This window comes from Pseudopipra pipra, chromosome 18, assembly GCF_036250125.1.
Source record: "Pseudopipra pipra isolate bDixPip1 chromosome 18, bDixPip1.hap1, whole genome shotgun sequence".
Lineage (NCBI taxonomy): Eukaryota > Metazoa > Chordata > Aves > Passeriformes > Pipridae > Pseudopipra > Pseudopipra pipra.
This window is the reverse complement of record NC_087566.1, coordinates 2,546,791-2,567,641: the sequence shown is the minus strand read 5'-3', so window position 1 is coordinate 2,567,641 and position 20,851 is coordinate 2,546,791. Positions and strand designations below refer to the sequence as shown.

Genomic DNA, 20,851 nt, shown 5'->3' with positions numbered 1-20,851 from the left:
TATGCAGCCTAGACTGCTCACACCTGTGTATAAGCAAGACTTCACTTCTATAAGATCTTTAGAACTTTCTGGAAGGTGACAGGTAACCTTGACTGCCACTGAATTCATTGGAATTAAACTGTTTTCAGTGATGGAGGAGGGTCACACCTGCAGAATCAGGCGTGGGAGTGGGCAAGAGCAACCTTCATTCAAAATTTGAATACAGCATTGATATATTTCTTTCTTTCAGTCATCAAAATTTTCACCCTCTGTGGTTGAAACAAAGGCCTTAAATTTGCATTTAAATCTCCTCATTCTATAGCTAAAACAAGAAACCTCTTCTGAACTTTAAAAAAGCATTCCAGACTGTTTTTCTCAGATCATTTGGAGCTGTCCTGTGTCTGCTGGTTTTATTTGGGAACCAAAGGATGAAATGGAACTAAAAACCAGAGTGCCATCTCTAAAGTGACTGAGACCCAGATATAACAGAAACCTCATTACAATAATGTTATGTATCAGAGTTCCATTAAATGTTCTCAATCAAACAGGTTTACAGAAATATCCCAAACTATCAAAGCAGAGCACAGAAAAGGGTGAAGAGAAAGAGAGCTGCACATTTTTAAAGAAGTTTAGAGGTGCTGAACAGAATAAATCTCCAGTGGAAAACAGGGAAACTAAAATCAAGTCATTGTTTTTGCCTGCAGCAGCAATACAGAAATCCCCTGCTCTGGCTGATGGGAGGAAAAGACAGGGAAACAGCAGATTTTTGGAATATTCAGCCCTGCAGCTCATCTCTGCTCTCTTTGCAGGTTGCCCTGGCAATGGGGTGGTGTGAGATCCGCCCTGGCACGGCTGTGTCTGTCCCACACCCACTGCAGGCAGCCCTGCCTGTACCTGCCGGGACATGCAGCAGGTGACAGTGAGTCCTGTAGGCTCGTGCCACCTCCCAGCCCCATCTGTGTGTGCAGCAGGTGCTTCAGGCTCTTTTCCAGCAGAAAGCCACCTCGTTTTCCCGGGTTAGGCATCCTGCAGCACGACAGGAAAACTGTTCCAAGTGCCCATCCAATAGGAGTAAGTGTTTCTCACAACAAGGATTGATTCTAGTGGACCCTAGAGGGGAACTGGTATTTTCTAGTGTTCTGTGGCACTTCAGGAATGAAAATAGCTCTTGCCAGACTAAACAAGGCTAAATTAAATGAAGAAATATCCCTTCTCTAGGACAAGTGTAATAACTTCTAGTTACAGGACAGTGGAGGAACTGACAGCATCGTTCCTTTTTGGATACAATGATGTCACAGTGCACAGCTTTGGTCTGTTGACTGAAGGAGATTTTGTATTCCCATGTATCTTATCATCAGCACTTTCAAATCAATTTTATCCTTTTGAGGAAGGGGAGTGGGAGTTGGAGGTTGGATTTTTATTAGACACAGCTGGTCCGAGGGACGTCATTCCTTCCTAAAGCCAGGGCTGTCTTTCATATGAAACCGTGGGCTGGCTGGTGGGCAGGGGGAATCACTCGGGGCAGTTTCAACAGCTGGGGGTCAAATTATGGGGAAAAAGTGGAGAGAAGTGAAATTTATAATCTATAATTTGAAACCAAAATAAGAATGAGACAAGCTTACTTGAAGGACTGGAAGGAAAAGGATGTGATATATGGCCTGATACAGCCAAGCAAAATGAACGCTGCCATTGCACTATTACTTTGCAGACAATCCAAAAAACCAAGAGAGCCTATTAAGGCTGTCTCTGTGGAAATCTAATTAGGTCATACAAACAACCTCTGTTGTTAATAGGACCCTTTAACCATACAGGGACACCTTAAGGAGCCTGTAGCAGATATAGGAAAGATTCTGATCCATGAAGGGAATAAAAAGTGACCGAGAGCAAAGGAGTAACAGATGAGGAATTGGCATAGGGAAAAGATATAAATAGAAGAATTAAAGAAGGAGGAGAGGGACACAAGAGCCAAATTCTTCCCTAGAGATGACGTTGCCCTATTATGTGGGATATGATCTCCTTTGTTGGCTTGGAGGTAAGGGAATGGAGAAGAGGAACTGGTAGGAAACAGTGCATTTTGTGGGGGGAAAAAAAAGAAGAGCTTCCAAAGAAAAGTGTGGGAAAGACCATGTGCTTAGAGCAAGTGACTGATACCAGTGACTGCCTGCAGTATCCTGGTGAAAGAGATATAGAGGAAAGTTTGGTGTAAATTCAAATAGAATTGCATCAAGGCCAGTGGGACCACTTCTGGCTTCAGGACATCATGCAGGAAAGGTGTCAAAGGTATGTGGGTCCTCCCTCAGTGCAGATTGGACTTGTTGAGACAACACCACCACCAAAGGAGCTAATCACCCTTACACTGAAAATGTGGTCCCTCTTTACACTTACTTTCTCTCCTCCCAAGCTCCCAGGTAGCAAATAACTCTTTCCCACCTATTACTCCCATTATGTCCCAATAATATTCTGACCACCTCTCTAGCAGACAACCCCACTCCTGTACTTATTCCAGCCAAGTGTTGAGTAATATTTCTATGAACACACCCTTGAATTTTGAAAGAGTTATGGACTTAATCACAGCAGGATACTCTGTAGGCATTCTGAAGGGAATGCTCGAGTTATGGAGCACTGTACCTGCAGAGGGAGAATTTAATATCTGAATATTTGCAGAAAGCACACACTGAAAGAGCAGTTCTTTGTAACACACTCGGAATGTGCTGTTCAGCCACCAGTGAGCGTAAGGTATTCACATCACCTGAGTCCTGTAAGCGGCCCACCTTGGGGGAATGTGCAGGTGGGATATTCACAGCAGCCTGGTTATGAGCTCTTGGCAAGGAGGGATATTGCACAGCAACATTTGCAAGCAATAATGCATAATTTGAAATGTCAGAATGTCACAGTCCGCTTACAAATAGCTCAGTGATATAAAGAGCCTAATTCAGTACTCAGACAGAATCTTCCCTTAGACACTCCAGTCCCACTGAATCAGGTGCTGAGAGAGTCAAACCATGAAAAAAAACCACTTCAGACACCTTTATATGCATTTCAGTCCAGCAATGCATGGCCCTACAGCATTTTATCAGCAGTCTTTAAGCTCCTCAGTGCCCATATGAGAAGCAGAGGGGTTACACTGCTTTGCTTGTGCTGTGCTATTAATATCCCAAAGATTGCATAGGAAACCTGTATTTCAGCCCATAAAAAGCATCCTATCCCAATCCTTAACTCCCCACTGAGGAACCAATGTAGCTATCCTGCAGAAGGTGATGGCTTAGGCGACCTGTTGGGATTCCTTTCTGCCATGAATTTTAGAAACAGCTCTGAAGAAGGCCTCAGTCATGTGAGCTACCTGCAGCAGAGTTTCTTCAAACTCAACTACATCTGCATAGGATTCTGTAGGAAAATATCCTCATTGTAGATCACTTTATTCCCAAATCTGTCATCTGCTGTTGTATGTGCAAAGGAAGCAGTCAAAGAGCTGCCTGTGGGCTCAGCCTGCCATGGCTGAACTGCATTTCACTTTGGACTGAGATGGAACTTGTTTACAAGAGACCTTTGCCTGTTGCAAATGAAACTGCCAAAGTTTGCCAACAGGGGTTTCAAGAAGGCCAAAAGTGAGAGGACAAAAGCTAATTTGAAGTATTTATCAGAAAAATAAGCAGTACATGTGCCAGTTATAGAGGGGCACCCTGTATATCAGCAGGTGCCACCACACATAGGAAACTACAGGCAGGGATTTGGGAGCAACCCAACGGGGTTGATATGGTATTTTGCTGGCTCCTATGACATCATCATTGCTGGATGGCTCTTTGGAATAAATAACCTCTTCCACATGTCCATAAGCACACGGCTCCCAAAATAAATTTCAGTTGCTGTAGGGCTCAAGGACGTCCTAAATCACCTTGGGATAATGAGCGGCAGAAATGGAGGAGGAAGGGGCACGGGGTTTGTTTCCATCTCACCAGAAACATTTCAGATGAAGCAATTGTTAAATGCATTAAACACAATGCAGGGCAACCAGGAAATACAAACATGAAGGTGGGAGAGATGCTGATATCAGATTTACACACTGAAAACGTGGCAGGACACTGAGCTGTAACTTGTGTGCTGCCAGACTGTGCTTGAAACCATGGCAGCATTCAAGATAGGTTGAGATCCTGTGGCTGCTTAAAGAGCAGTGTGTTTGTCAGGGGTCTTTGCAGGGATTCATGTCAAATATTTCAGAATAGAGAAGAAGTTGAATGTGAAACTTCCCTGAGGGGGAAAAAAAAGAAAGAAAAGTGATAGTAATGTTTGAAAAGCATGAGAGCACTTGCATTCTCACTCACAAAGAGTAAAATTAATTCCCAAGTGGATGATCAGTGAAGGACATGCAAATATAACTTCCACTTAGACCTAATCTGTAATTCTGAAGTGTAAATGGTGCCTTTATCTCTTGCTGTCCCTCTGAAGAGGGAAAATTTAGGAAGGTATGAATAGATGTGTTATGGCTGAGTAATGCCAGTTTATTGAAGTGTGTAGAGCAGTTACTTGATCTTCCAGGAACAAAGAAGTGAAAATGAGTCCTTAGCCAGTTTATGCTGGATCTCTTTTAAAAGAAGTTGGATTTAATTATTCTGATGTTGTCTTTGCTTATCAGTCTATAACACAGAAGAAATTGTCTCCAGAGACATGTTTGCATTTAGCATGACCTTTCAATGCAGCAAAACTAAACCCTATTCCAATTCTCAGCTTGTGTTTCACTGAATTTCTGAGAATTTTGGCTGCAGCTTCAAGCCTTGCCCGTCTGTGTGATGCACCACAGAGCACAGCAGGCTTGCATTCCCCGAGATTTTGGGAAGCTGGAATTTTAATATTAATATTGATTAGGTTCCAGTTTCTAAAGACATCCCAAGTCTCTTAATACTCTTCACAGCAGCACAAAATAGATCCCTCCCCTCTTAAACCCAGAACCTTTGGATGTCATATTGGCTTAGTGGAAAACTGTGTTAGGTAGAGTTTCCAGGAGCTGCTGCTCTCCAGGAACTCCAGCAACTTATTGCTCACAGTTTCACCTGCACTTCAGGTGTTGCTTTTCAACTGCAGAGTTTCACTGCAGTTTTCATTATATATAATATTATATATAATACATAACAATAAAACCATCTTGCTGTGCATGGAGGGAAGTAAAACTGTTTGTTTTATATCCAGACATGTATATTCTTGCTGTATTTTAAATGTGATCACACACTACATGCAGTGAAGGGCATGAAATAAAAACTGCTGGATGGCTACATGGCTGAATAGGTATTTCATTTCTGCTTAGGGCATTAGCTCTCGTGTCATCCCACAGGGTTTGAAGTCAGGCTGGAATCTGCAGAAGAGCTGGGATTCTGCAGAACATTCATGTGTTTCAAGTGTCTCTCTGCTGCCTTTCTAACAGCTGGTAATTCTAAGTACCCCATATACAAAGGTTCTTGTCCCTACAGCCAGGGAGGAGATGAGGGATTACTTTTTGCATGTGGTGGATTCTTTCTGAATATCTGGTTTACCTTCTCCCTCTGCCCCATTATGTTTTGGTTTTTTTTCTTATAAATGGTAATAACAAAGTATAGAAACACAAGAACCTGCCCTGCTGGGAAACCATTTACAGGAGTTGCTACCTCTGTACAAAACAAGAGAAAAAGAAAAAGCTGATGTTGGAGCCATTTTTCTTCTTACTGTAAGAAAAACCAGGCCCAGCTTACAAGTGCCATGGGAGAAGTGTCCAGTGTCCAGACACAGACTCCCCCTTTCTTCTCTTACATGCTGCACAGAGCAGACCCTCACACTGAGCTGAAACCAAGCTCTCCCTATAAGTAATGCCTGCAACACTGCAACCCCCAAAATCCTCTGGAGAGGGAAGTTCCAAGTCCTTTGTCTGGCTCTTAATAAAGCACTAAAGAGCACAAATGCTGTTTTGGTTCACTGTAGAAGGTTAATAAGGGAAAAAAAGCAAACCACTTACTAACCTAAATGATTCTTTGGTTGGTACCATTTGGTCTGTCATGTGCTGTGCAGCTGAACTGAGCAGCTGTGCCAGGCAGAGTCTCAGCCAGAGAAATGGTACATTCAAAAGCCCCATCACTCCACTCATCCCTGCCACTGCTGAAGTTTCCCTCTTGTCCTTTGTTCAGCACTGTCCTAAAACGATTTCAGGCTCGTGGTTGCACAAATCCCTTGCAGACTGCACTCATCATCTTGCCTTTCATCCCATCCCTGCTGGTTATACCCCCCCAGAGAAGCTGAGGCAATGCCCTCCACTGCCCGGGGGGGTGTGCTGGGCTCACCTGCCCCACCCCAGCCTGGCAGCTGCCAGAGCTGGAGGTGATCGGGAAGCAGGGAAGGAGGGACCCGAGGGGAGCACCTGGCACTGTGAGATCACAATGTAAGGGCTGGTTTAAAGTTTCTGTCGCTGACAGGCAGTTCAGAGACACCTGACAGTTTGATCACAGGGCAGTGGAGCTCACTGGAATTTCACTGTTTATGTGGTGCATGTGCTTGCATTTTACTGGTGTTTGTCCATCTCCCCACCCACCTGCCACAGGTTCCTGAACACAATGCCTTGATTCACAAAGTTGCTTTGCTCTCATTCTCTCTGTCCTACACCACATCACACTGCAAATCCAGTAGGAAAGAATTCTGTTCATCCCATCTCCCAGGAAATACTGGCAGAGACTGGATGTTTTAAAAACTCTAACCAGCACAGGAGTTAGAGAGTTCATCTCAGATGAAAATCTTTTTTTCAGAGACTTATGCCTTGGGTGAGCATTTCACCAAGTATTGGCTGTGTAGAAATGGTTCTCCCTGTCCCAAATCCATCCCCATCTCCTCTGTTCTCCATTCTCTGCCCCACCTCCCATATTTATAGGGCATATCTGAATCACATGGTGCTGTTGTCGTGCCTGTCACAAAGCAGATATGCCCAAATGGCAGCCTTTCAGGATTCCAGCTCCCTCTTGCAGAAACAAAAGAAAAAAGCTGAGAAAACTGCAGTTGCAGCTTCATATCTTCACCTCAGACACCTTAAGGACTGTGGAACAGCACAACCAGTGACACAGGGATGTTTTGGAGGTCCTCATCTTCACATTCTGAAAGCTCCCAGCTTAGTCAGATCTATATTATGAAGATCCCAGGTCACATCAAACTATTATACCACCCTTGAAATCCAGCATGCAGCAAGCCAAACCACATTACATCTGCTGGGGCAGAGACCTTGACAATCATTCCTCAGCAGCAGAAGTACTAAAGATGCATTTAGGCAGATTTTTTTTAAGCCTTAACATGTTCCACAACCCTTCCACGAACAGCAAACTCTAAGTATGCCAGTCAAGACTGGGCTCAAGGTTACCAGCATGTGAAAACTCCAATGCTTTTCCACAGCAGCACAGAGCAGTGGCTGGGACACCGAAGAACTGAGCTGGAGGATGACCCGTGGGTGCTCCCTGACCTCCCAAGAAGAGAGCCCAAGGAGTCCCTGACAGGCCTCGTCCTTCACACCCCGAGCCCTTGCTGTAAGAACTGCTCCTCCAGAGCGGTCAGGGCAGCAAGAGGAGGGCTGGGACAGAGGACAGCAAGCCCAGGGAAGTTTAGTTTAGCAGGCTATAAATCCCCCTTCCCCTCCTCCCCTCTTTATTGCCTGTCTTTGGAAAACACAATCCGATATAAACCAGAGAGAGTGGAAGCAGGGCAATAAAACTGTACGGCAGGAGCCCCGAGTGTCGCAGGGGTGTTATATTACTGGCATTCCAAGTGGCTGATGTCAGGCAGGGAGCAGCAGGGCCCACAACCCACCAGGGCAAGGAACATTCCCAACTGTCCTTTGTGGCCCTGTGACATCCCTTCTGCTCAGATCCATTCTCAGCTCTTAGGCCATCATCCCTCCTGCCCTTTGCTGCTCCCAGGTCCTGGCGTTATGATTTGAAGGGCTCTGGTTTCAAAGCTCTTCAAGTTGAGCACTCAGGCCTTTTGACCATGATGTTGGGAGTCAAGATAGTCTTGAAATGCACGATGTGTTGTCTGATGCACGTGTCACACCATCGGCAGCACCCCACATATAAAGATTGTTTCTTGATATTCACATGGCCAGATTCAAATATATATGTATTGGCTTAATTAAAAAGTTAATTTATTTGAACTCAACTCCTTTTAGATGGGGCCAAGAGTTTTGAAACTGATTGGCAGTTCTGAGTGCCCTCCATGAGGGATGGTTTTCACAGGATGGGCTCCCAGCACTTTCCAAAAACCAGGCCCCTCTAAGGCACAATAAATCAGGCACTTAAAAGACAGTTTCCAACTGTCTTTGCCAATGCTTGCTGTGAAAAATTGAAGAAAAGACACTTAACCACACTTAAGAGTTGGACTTAATGACCCTTGTGGGTCCCTTCCAACTCAGAATATTCTGTGACCAAAGTATAAATATTGCTCAGAAACTCAGACCTGCCTACCAGGAGCTGGCACAAGGATGATTTCTTGGGGCTAAGTGTCTTTCTCTTCAATTGTCCTAAGTTAGGTGTTTGCTATAAACTAGCTTGCAAAGCTCATATAATTGGTAGCCTGTAAGAAATAGCTCTGGAAAAGAATTCTTCCTGCTTTTTTTGCGGATACGGTCACACAACCAAAATTAAGCCTGCCCAAGTCCTCATGTGGTGACTCTTCTGTAACTCATCTTTTTTCTCTCTCTTGCTGTTGTCTTAATGTTCAGAGTCTGTTCTGGTTGGCTCCATTTGCTACGCTGGGGGAGTGTTTGCTGGCACATGGTGAAAGGTGCAGCTGGGGACAAGGGAACACGAGGTGAACTTTTTGGGGACAGCCTCCTCTTACATGGCCTTACAGCAGCCTGAAGTGCCCACCAGGCTGGCTTTGGCTGCCACCTTTCTGTTGGATTAGTACATCATTAGTACCTCACTTCAGACAGCCCAAGTTCGATGAAGCGAATCCCACCATTATTCATCACCTAAGCACGTTCCAGTTCTGAGGAGGGCACAGCAGTGCCAGTAATCTCCTGGCAGTGGGAAATCCTCAATGTGTACTCACAGAGCCCTGTGCTCTGATTTCTCTGCCATTTTACAAACATGACACATCTACTCTGGGGTGGTTTCGGAGCACGTCGGGAAAAAAAATATCCAAATTAACTTTAGAAGTGGAGCAATTAAAGCCCAGTAAACCCCTGTGTAGACACTCTTCCCGAGTATCAAAGAGGCCTTAATTCAGGTCAAACTAATTTATTTTGTATTGAAGTAAAACAAATCAAATCAAGGTCCCTTTAATCCTAAATGAGAGTGCCTGGGCAGGCGGGTGGAGGGGGCTTAACGCTGTTCAGAATTTAATGGCATTTGATAGCAATTACTTAGAATAATCTCCTTTATGAGGTTTTTGGACACTCCTCTCAAATTCAGTAGCACTGCTTGCTTAATTGTATGGAATAAAGATGACATTGAAGAGTTAACATTGGAAATTGAATTCCAAAGGGTTTTCTGCACATGGAATGTCAGGATTTTGAATGACCAAGTAAGCACGAAAAGGACATTTGATTATCTCACCATTATAGAGGTGCATCACTCTCCATAGCATTGATTTCTTCATATTTCTGCAGGTCTGTATAGCATTTATTTTTAGATCCAAGTTAGCTTTTTGGTTCAAGTCAACACAGCACTTTGAAGAGAATTCTAGATTAATGATTGCATAATGGTGTATATATACATATATATATGTGTATATATGAAGGGAGGATCTCTTCCACTCTCTTCTCCACCTAGATGGATATTTAATGACCAGGATATTGTAGTATTTTGCATGAATATATAACACTTTTAAACCTGTGATCCTAAAGAACCTCTCAAATGTCAGTGAACGAAGCCTCCCCCACTGCCCTTGAGAAAATTAAGTAGGTGCCGCTATCCCAAATTTACAGATAGGAAAGACACGACCCTAAGAAGAGAATTGTCTTGCCTAAGGTCACACACAAGGAGAGAATGACTGCATGGAACAAAACCAATTCTTCTAAATCCCTGTCTTGTGACTCAGTCACAAGACTGCCCATCTCTATTGTTCTACAACCAGCCTTATTTCCACTATCTGCCTTTCCAGAAACTCTGCTGTCAATCCCAGCCTTTCTGGGGCAGCCCCACTGTCTGGCACTATCTGTTCAGAAAGATGGAGCAGTTCCTGGTCGGGTGGCTCAGAGCTGCTGTGGCACTTGAGCCTGGTGGGGTCTTTCTGCTCCTAATCCATTGTATCAGCTCCTGGCAATTCGAGCACCATCTACTGAATTGCTGGGGGTGAAAGGTCAATGCATTAAGCACAGCAGATTAATACACTGCAGTAAATCCCAGAAGCAGCACTTTAAGGAGCCAGTAATATTTCACACGTGATTGTTCCCCCAGTTGATTGCCCCATCTTGGGAGTGTGTGTGTGTGTGTGCTGCTTTGAGTCCCTTTACGAGCTTTCCCAAGCTCCCCTGTTTAGTGGAGATTGCTGTGTCCCACACTGCTGCCACTTTGATCAGGGAAATTCAATACCTGAGGTCTGGGCTTTATAGGAAAGCAAGGTCCAGATTAAGGGAATTAGCCACAGTATATCACAACTAATAAAAGAGTGATTGAGCCCCACCACAGCGCTGCCCCAGGGGACGGGAGGGGAGGGGAGGGGGGGCAGTGACAGGAGGGGGAGGCAGACTTGCAGATAAAGCCCTGCCCATAATTAGAAATTAATAAACCTGCTATCACATCGTGCCTCTTATGGTTCTAGCAGCCAGAGCAAGATCTTTGCACAAAATATTGCATCTATGCCCCCTTTTCTTTCCTTTTTTTCCTTTCCTGTTTCTGTTAACCTTGCCCAGTCCCACATTTCCAGTGCAACCAACTTACAAGGCTTTTCAAAGGAATTCTGTGGAGAAATAAATCACATATTCCACTGATTCTTATGTCCATCCCACACAGTGATTAAATAACTTAGGACAGCAGGAGCTACAACTTACAAAACCTGACAAGAGCAGGACTAGGAGCTACCAACACTGCCATTGTGTGGATGCTGGGATTTCTCTCAAGATAAGCCTGAATAAACATTTTGTTTATTGTTTGCTTATTGTTATGATGGACCAAACCAAGATCAACCACCTTTCTTTGCTTGGAAAGAAAAAACCAACCAAACAAACCACAAAAAACAACAACGAATATTCTAACCAGATCTGAGTATGTAATTTGCTCTTGGACTAAGAAAACTGCTAGAATACTTTCCTCTGAAGGTTTTCTGAGTAATATGCCAAGACACAGTGTAACATCTACACATGTAAATCAGGAGAGAGTAGGTTTTATTATTTTACAGACAGTGATTGAAGAAAGATTAATGATCATTCTACCAGAGAGAATCCGACTGCTGCATTATCCCAATTATTCAGTCACAAAAAGATTGTGTATGAACTGTCTTCACTTAGGCTGAGCTTCACTTCCTTCAAATTTCCTTGCCCATTTTTTTTTTCCTGAGTCCTTAATACAGACCAAACTTCCCTTGAGGCTTTCTTATTCTTTTTTTAACAGAGATTTGCTTGGACGAGGGGTAGCAAAACCAGTAGTAAAACCCCCAGCACATAATCACTGTGTGTCTGGCATCTCCTTTGCCATAAATACGTCTGGGGCCGAGTACAGTTGTACACAGACAACTTTGATTTATTCAACAAAAATCTGAGTACCTGATTTTTCAGTTTTTGTGTTCTTTGTCCATTATATTTGTTTGGAGAACAAATACAGAAAGCTACCTAACTTTATGGTATCACTTTGGATTTGGGTGTCTGTTTATGTAGTGATTTTGGTGCTTATTAATTCAAATCTGCCCCAATACAGCAAAGGCACTTAAGCACCCCCCTTATGTGACTGTGGTGTGGTTTGGGATCTTTCTTGGAGTCAAACACAGGGTTAAGTGAGTCAGAGCCACAGCAATGAAAGATGGGATGTATTAATCACACTTAGTGCCTCGCAGAGTTTTAGAATTTCTGTGTGCTGAATAAACACCAACATTCTCTCCAGTGACAAATTCCTCTGTATTTTTCACTAAATCTCTTCATTTCAGCACTCTCCAGCATTCCAGGATGAACAATGGTGAATGCTGGAGCCAGTGGAAAGAGTATGTTGAACTAAATGCGTATTTGATCAGGTTCCTAGAATCCATTTTCACACATTATTTATTACTACAGTTTACTATTATGGTATAAAGTAGATGGCTACACAAATAGATATTCTGTCTAATTAGGCCTGAAGTCCTCACTCATTTGCCAGATAATGCATTTTCAGTCAGATGGCACAACAGGATTGATGAATCACAGGAACAGTTGTGAACAATTGCAGCGTTTTTCAGGACAACTGACCAAGCACAGGATTTTGAAAGCATAAGCAAATATTTTTGTACCCTCACGCCTGACAGTAATTAAATTTGCCTCAAGTTTTCAGAAGCACATAAAGTAATTTTCTTCCAAAATCAAGATTTCCTGCTTTCTAATGCTTTTGCTTTCTTTAAGAGCAGGAATCTTTGTGCCAAAGCAGACATTTGTGCTTGTCACATCCTCTCTGAGCAAAGCAGGTTCCCCCCCTCCTCAGCTGTGACATCAGCCCAAGAGGTGATACAGAAAACAATCAGAAAAGAATGTTAAATTCAAGCTAGAAAATGTTGTGGAAAGCTATCAATAATTCATGGACAAATGGTTGGTAGGTGTGAGTAGAAAATTTTGGTTAAATGTCAGTTCCTAGCAAGATTTGTTTTCCTGGCACAATTGAGCCATCTCCTTGAATTGTCTGTCAAAAGTGGGCTCAACCTAAGAGCAAAATTATATATATTAGCTGAGAAAGAGACTGAGACAGCATCAAAATATATGAAGCTTGCCTGAGTATGAGCAACCCACTCTGCTGTGATACAGAAGTTAAAGCACTCAGGAACATAATATTTTATTTGAAATCAAATGGGAAATAAGGTAGATTATTTCACATTTTGTGATCACCTTTTAAGAAATTAACCCTGAATTTTGTGTCCAGTAAAATCTTACTGGATAATATTCCCTTATGTAGACTGTTAACTCTTAGTAACTAGAGACCAGTTCCAGCAGCACTGTCTGTGGCAGCACAGCAGCTCTGCCTGATCTTACTGAAGATGGTCAGTGCTGAGAAGTCTTTCCCTCTCTAATCCCCCAGTCTCACCCCATAGTCCTAGTATGTGCTGATTTAGGTTATCTGCTTTCATTATCTCATTATTCACCTGCCAAATAAGAGGAAAAAAACAACAACCCCCCCAGTTTCTGTCACAAAGAAAGCTCTAGGTGTCATATCAGAGGATGCCTGTCCCACAGTGCCTCATGCACAAAGGGATCACAGAGCTGGGTATCAGTGAGACAAAGCTGTCAAGGGAAATCGTGTCCATAAACAAACAGGGAAACCTGTTTTAGAAACCCATTTTAAATCAAAAAAAAAGCAGAGCAAACAACGTACCCAATGCACTTCAAGCTTTTCTTAACATCCTCAGTCAGACCCTGGATAACTCCCCAGTTACAATTAGTTCAAGTTTACTTCACAATCCTGAAACTTTACATTTTAATCAGGCAAAGTTTGGGCCCAGAGAAGCTAAACCCCAGGCTACCAGAAACGTCTAGGTAAGAGCCAAATATTGAAAATCTTTATGTACACATTAATCCTTTTTTTTGTACAGCACTGCCATAGAACTAAGAAATTGATTTCTTTCAGAAGAAAACAAGAGAGCAGCACCCTTTAGTTCTTAGTTAAATATTAGATGAAATTGCTGAAATGCAAAATTTATGACATGCATTCAATAAAGGGCTCAGACTGGTTTTCTAACTGCTTTGTTCCTTCTTTCCAATCCACAAAAAAATTACACAGTGAGGGCTGAACTTCCACTTCCTCGGGGTTTTATTTCTGCTTCTATTCAAGCGAGGGGTAAAATTCTGATAGATTTGAACAACACAGAATCAAGGCTGGGAGACCTGATAAAAAGTTTACTGAAAATTCCTGTCAGTCCCTGTAGACTTTACAGCAGGATCCCAGCTGAGTGTGAACTTGGAGCAGCTCATTGGGGATGTTTGGAATAACCCAAACCAAGCCTGTGACTGTCACTGAAGCCTGTTTTATAAAGTGGCAGGAAATAAAGACACTGTTGATGGGCAAAACTCAAGAAATTGCTTAAACCCCTCCAAATCTCTTTGGAGATCCATCCCCACAAGGTGAACCCCACAGGTGATGATAAAATGCCAGCGAGCAGGACCAGCCCACCCCAGCTGGTTATTGACTGTTTGCCAGAGGGACAGGTTGGGAACACTGGGATTGCCAATAACCACAAGCTGGAAATCCAGAGAGGTCAGGTCCTCCCTCACATCCCAAGGCTTGGATGGTGACTTCTGATCCTCACTGAGAATGTGCCAAAATTCAAAGAAATTAGAGCTGTTTTTAATGTAGTTAAATGGGTTAGTGTCTAGGCATTAAACCAGCTATCTGAGGATATCCTAAGCTCTACCAAACAGGATGCAGTTGCTCTATAAAAGCCATCCAGGCAGGACATTAAAGTCATGCTGCTGCCATCTACACATAGTCATGAAAGATACTTTTATGAGACTTCCACATCCAGCTCAGTTAGCATATTCCCACTCCACCCACACTGTACATTCCAGGAATGCTCCAAGCCCAACCTCAGCTATCCAATAACATTTATCTCTCATTTTAACACTTTTTATCCATTTATGTCAATATATGGCTTATAAAGGAAGCCCCTTTGTCCTTATCATTTCATAGATAGGGACAAAGTGATTTACTCAAGGTTTCAAAACACTCCAGTGGAAGAACCAGCAATAAATGCAATCAGAGTTTCCTGACTCAGAGCCCTTTTGCTGAACCACACTCTGCTAGTTTAACTTTCCCTACCATCTGCAAGGACATACAATAGTCTGGTTATCAGCCCCCTACTACCTATAACAACACACACCATAATGTAGTGCTTGGCTCCTCCAAGAAATGTCAGACTGCTAAATCTGTCATTAATAATAATATAATTATTAGATATAATTAGATATAATTATTACCTAATTTTCTGATTTTGCTTACTGTTGACCTAACTGTATAGTAAGAACAGAGGGATGGGGACATGATACTGATTGTTCATTATTAAACCATTTTACTGAAGACTTCACCTTATTAAGGGGATAGAGATTTTGACCTATACAGTGCTAATAGTGTTCTACTGTTTCTTCTATGAAAAGGACCCTTTTTAAAGTGGGACCATCTTCTATTTCAGTCCAAATTATCAGTCTGGGTTGTATGCTCTCCTTGCATACACTCCAGGTATCTCTTTTCTGTATTTACAGGACACTATAAACAGTTGTCACTGTGACAACTCAGTGGAGACCTTTTATCCATACAAGTGGTTTGGTCACCCTGTCCTTGAGCTGGTATCACTTCTGCCATGGTCACCACCCACCACAGCACAGGGGATCTTAATCACCAGCTTATTCCACAGGAACAAGTTCTGACTAAGCCCTTAAGCATCCAGTTTTTCCTAAGGGATAAAGAATACAACACTCAGGGCTCTGGTTAATAGAAGGTGAGCAAAATACTTCCCAGGTCAGCTTGAAATCAAATGCACCAAGGGAAATGTGTTCTCCCAAAATATTCAGAATGTTTTCAGTGCTTCCCTATGTAACGCTGGCAGTGTGCAAGGAGCTTCCTTGGCAATCACAGAATGGAAATCTTTGCTTTGGGAAGCTGACAGATCTTACACCTTGGAGATGACTATCATTTTGCCCTGGCAGCCTCTTGTTCCAGGCTGCCACATTTGGCATGGCTTCCCATCACCATCATGCCCTGGTAGACACTGTGCATCCCATTTTGCAGCCAGGCTGCTGTGATGAAAAGCCTTTTCTGCACAGTGATTCTGGCTGGTCTCCTTTAGCCTGGGGTAATCCTAACAAATGAAGTGCTGCAGTCAGGAGTGAATGTCAGCACACACACATTTAGAAAGGGTAACTTCACTGCTGAAGATAACATGGATATAATACAGCAAAGCCAGTGTCTAAGTACAGTGATGCCTCCAGAATGGACTCCTGTAACTGCACAGAGTCACACACACAAAGCCTGCCCCAACCTTCTGTTAATTAGCTTTTGTTTTCACCTAGTTTTGCCATTGTGCCAATGAGAATACATGTGAATAGCCACTGACAGGTTTAAGATCTGGTTTTCCCATGATTCTGATGACAGGCAGGGTAGTGGAGTTTAAGAAATCACAGAGAGTCATCGCAAAGGGATGAAGGTTCTTTGACCTGAATATTTTGATCTTGTGGGCAGGAGGCTGGTTTGAACTGGAAACTAAGGGGTAGGTGGCTGTGAAAGGTATTAGTAGAGGGGAAAAGAAAATCTGCTGCTTGGCATCCATGTACTAGATTTGTGCTGTGCAGTCAACTGGAGAAATCCAGACTTACACTGTATAAATGAAGACAGCTTTTCCTGGGCAAATCTGGCCTGGCCTTCTGCAGGCATGGAATACCTTGCAGCAGCAAGAGGAGGACTATAGAAAAGTCCAGTGAATAAAAAAAGAGTTTATGAGATACCCATCACCACAAGAATTGTGATTGCACATGGGACAGAGGATTTGGGCAAGCTTCAAAACTGGGCAAGTTTGGGACAACTTGGGTATTCCCATTCTGTCTTCTGGGACAACTTGGGTATTCCCATTCTGTCCTCTGGGACAACTTGGGTATTCCCATTCTGTCCTCTGGGACAACTTGGGTATTCCCATCCTGTCCTCTGGGAAGCAGTGGCAGTTCCACACAAGTTGGTTGCCTAAGGGGAAGATTCTCTTCTGTGAGCCCTCAAGACCAAAGTGAAAAAAACCCCCTCACTATGATTGTCTTGCAAATTTTCCAGCAGGTACTCAGAAAAATATTCTCACTGCCCTAGAGGCAGGTTCTTAATTTACTTCCTGCCCTGCACCGTGTCTCAATCTTGCTTGTGTTTTTCTCTTTATTTTGAGGGTAGGGGACTGGGTTTTTATGGTGGCCATGTTAATCGTATCCCTGGTGGTCACAAAGGAGTTTAATAAAAGGGGTGGGTGGCTGGGTTAATTATTTTTTCCATCTGTCTTAGGAGAAGAGTGTTTTAAATAAATACAGCTCTGGTGGAGCAGAGGGGTTGCAAGGGTAACGTTTTTTGTTTCCCTTCCTTTGTCACCCCACCACCCTCCTTCCCCACCCCCCAGTTTATTTCCTGCTGTGGAGACAAGTGACTTAATAAACTATTATTTATTTGTTAAAGATGTCTCTTTGCAGCACTAGCTTTCCTGCTGGGGAGATGAGTGTCTATAAAATATTTCCAAAGGTACCTCCTTTAAAGATTTAGTGGGTTTCCCAATAGCACACTCCAAATCCTGCTGCTGTAAAAGTTGGTGGCTGTTTATTTTTCGACATGTGTAAGAGCCTGAGTGATGGAGCAAGAGGAAAGGGTTGTTCTTCCACATTTTTTTTTTTAATCTGCTTCTACTTTGAGCCTCAGTTCTGTACAGCAGGAGCAAACTGCCAAGCCAGCACTGAGCCCTATTTTGTTTAACAAGGCTCTGGTTTAGCTCAACTTTATACCATACAGATTTGCTAAGCAGGATTGAGACCTTCATTTTAAACAACTCTGTGCAACAGTTGCTGTGCAGGGAGTCTTGAAGTTAAAGCACTGGGCTTGAAGGTGTTGGGCCACAGATCTCAGTATCACATGGGCCAACTCAGGTTTATTAATGTTTCAAGACAAGTTATCATTTTTTTACTACCCCAGCATCTTTGGAGGAGACTGTAAATAAAATCCTGCTGCTCAGTATGGACCTTTTAACCACTGACACATTGATTCCTTTTTTTAAAAGTAGGCATTCATTTCTATTTTCTGCTCAAAATTCAGTCTACAATGCTAAGTGCTGTGTCCAGCACCTTTCTGCTTCCCTCACACAGGTCAATACAGTTTACTGCATAAATACTGCATACCAAGAGTAAATATCCTCACAAATGGGGCACAGCCTCTTCTTCTCCAATACCATAGACTTAGGAATTACTGCTGCAGTCATCATTCAAGGTGTGGAACACACCCTCAGTAAGAGAATACAGCATTACAGCCTGGTGGCCCAGACAAGCTCAGCATTCCAACCTGAGGAGCAATCAACCTATCCAACATCCTGTCATTTACTTCTCATAACCTCACTGGGCTGCATCAGTCCCAAAGCCACAGGTGAAACCCCACCTTTGGGGCCAGTTCTCCCTCGGAGAAACCCTAAAGTTGATAGATTGGAGGTGTGAGGTTTAAACAGATTCTCAAATTGGTGTTCACATGGAAGGAGGGCACATAAACCTCCAGGTGTATCAGTCTTCCCAGGGGTGATGCCAGTCCAGTTGTTCTCAGGACAACACCAACCAACCCAGTGCCTCTTTCAGAGAACTCCTGCCCATACAGGGTTTGGGGCCAAGTTCTGGTTGTTCAGTGCTGGTGTTGGCCCTGGCACAACTATTCACCTGGAGTCTGGCATATTTGGGAGCCAGCTTCCTACCTGAAGCAGGGGAGCGCTCAGGAACCTTCCCAAACTCCAGAGCTCTGTGGTTCTCTGCTTCCCCCAGGTGGAGGCACCTGTGGTAGCAGTTGGCTCTGGGACTGGCACGGGATCTGCACAGGGCACGTGGGGCTGGAGCGGGGCCAGGGAAGGGTTTGCTGTGCTGCCCAGAGACTGCCTCGGCAAAGAGGAGGAGAAATCCCTGGGGAGTCCCCAAAACAAACTGGGTGGGAGGAGGAGGAGCCTGCTGAACACAGGACAAGGCTACTGGTAGGACAAGGAAGGAGGAATTCCTGGGTTGGGCAGTACACAGAGTGAGACTGAGGTATGTGACTACCTGTCCACTCCTCTGCTGCATGTGAGACTCTGCCTGAAGCCTTTACTGACCAGCAATCACATCTCAGCATTCACTCGTGTATGTGCACTACTGCTGAAAGGGTTTGCAGAATATCCGTGTTCTCCTCAGATGAACTAAGAGGGAAGGGAGAGGGAAGCACTAAAAAGATTTGGAACACTAGGAAAGAGATGCAGACGCTGACTTTAGTTCTTTAAGGCTGGCTTTACAGTGTTTGGGACGAGCTGGACTCCTGTCTCACATTGCAATGGGTTGCCTTGGGCCACAGGCCCTTGTGCCCACAGCAGGCAGGTCACTCCAAATGGATCTGCTTGGGAGGTTCATCCTTCCCAATTGTGAAAAGATGAGGAGGTATTGCTTCTCTGCTAGACACAAAGGGAAGGGAAGGGGGGGTAGAAGACACTTCAGAGGTGGAACTACTGAAAAGTTGCAGTGGAATCCACTGGGGAAGTGCAGAGCTGAGTCCCACTGATGACCTTGTGATGAACAGAAAGAGCGCAGAAAAGGTTTGGAAAATGGTTCTTTTTTGACAACAAGATTGGCTAATCACAGGAGGGCCCTGAACAGAGGTATGAACACTTGGTTCATACCAAGTGCATGACAAGGAACCAGGAGAGTGAATGCTGGAGCCAGACTGTTGGCCAGCAGCAACTGGGAGCTGTATAAAATAATTGTAACCAAGGTTCAGTCCCACAGAGACAATTAGCTACGTGAATACAAACCAGAGCACAGATAACTGAATGGAAAATTAATATTTCATTGCTATATAAGACTGAAAAAAAGCTATGAAAATACACAAAGAGACATCCTCTGTACTGTGAATGAAATTATTGTATTATTTGAAACTTTCCAATTACAGCTGCTGCCATTATTCAACATTATAGCTATGGATACATCTGCTTAGAATGGCCTCAACTATATCTGGTTTTACCCTTGTTTTAGACAAAGAACACTAAAATCAAATCCTGGGTTCAGAATCAGAGCATTCAGTGGAATCTGAAATCAGCACCTTCCTTCAGCTTTGACACCACCTTCCTTATTGAGGTCCTCCTTGACTTCAGCAGGCTTGCATGTGTAATAAAGCAAACCCTTCAACATTTGGCCCATAGCAGCAGCCATAAATTATTTCTTTGTTTGTTTTTGAAGACCTGATCCTTCATCCATCCACTAATATTAATAGAGGAATTCTTATTTGATGTCACTGGGGAGGAACAGATCCCAAGGCGTTTGTTCTCAGCCATATCAAAGCAACTATTTTGTATTGAAAGTAAATTAAAATGCAATATTCTTACATGTGCCAGGAGTGTAAATCTCAGCACCACAAATCAAATCTTAACTGTATATCTACCTTAAATATTTCAAATGAGACCTGTGACAGTCAGACAAGTTGTTGGATAACTGATCTTTTTAAAAACTTTTCATCAGAAGCAAGATTATTCAAAGGATTACTTCAAGCTACTTTTTAGTGGCTGAAGCACAGAGTGATCTAGATTTAAAGCTTAGGTACAGGTATTTAATTTGGAGTTTCTCTGTATTTTCTCAAGGATGCTCGAGGACAGAATGTCACTTGAATGAGCTACTCCCTACACTAAGCAGAAGGTGACTGGACAATTTACATCTGCACACTTATCAAAAGGAAGGCTGAAGAATCATATTTATTGGTGAGTCTGGCAACAACATTACTATGTGGGAAAAGAAGCTCTAAGAGAGAAAAAAAAAATAATCTTGCATTGTATCTGATCATATGCAACTTCAAAACAATGCCAGGATATCCAGGATGATTCTTACTGCATCTCTTTTAGGTCATTCCCTTTTTAGTTGAGCAGCACACCCTTTTGTTCACTTTTGTACAGAACATTTCTGACCCTATGAATTCAGTGTGTAGGGTTGCATCCTTATTTTAAGAAGGAATAATTCCTCTGCTTGTCATGCCAGTAGGTAACTTCA

General features: G+C 43.3%; 1 long non-coding RNA gene across 2 annotated transcripts in view; it reads left to right on the top strand.

Annotated features, from left to right (window-relative positions):
* The first annotated feature begins 742 nt into the window (after window positions 1-742).
* Window positions 743-20,851, top strand: part of LOC135423940 (uncharacterized) — a 61,432-nt gene continuing 41,323 nt past the window's right edge. The window contains exons 1-2 of one of the 2 annotated variants that reach the window (XR_010435025.1): window positions 743-892; window positions 20,449-20,565. This is a non-coding gene — a long non-coding RNA (uncharacterized LOC135423940). Of the gene's footprint in view, window positions 1,051-20,448; window positions 20,566-20,851 lie in introns of both variants that reach the window. The other variant, XR_010435024.1, reaches the window with a different exon arrangement.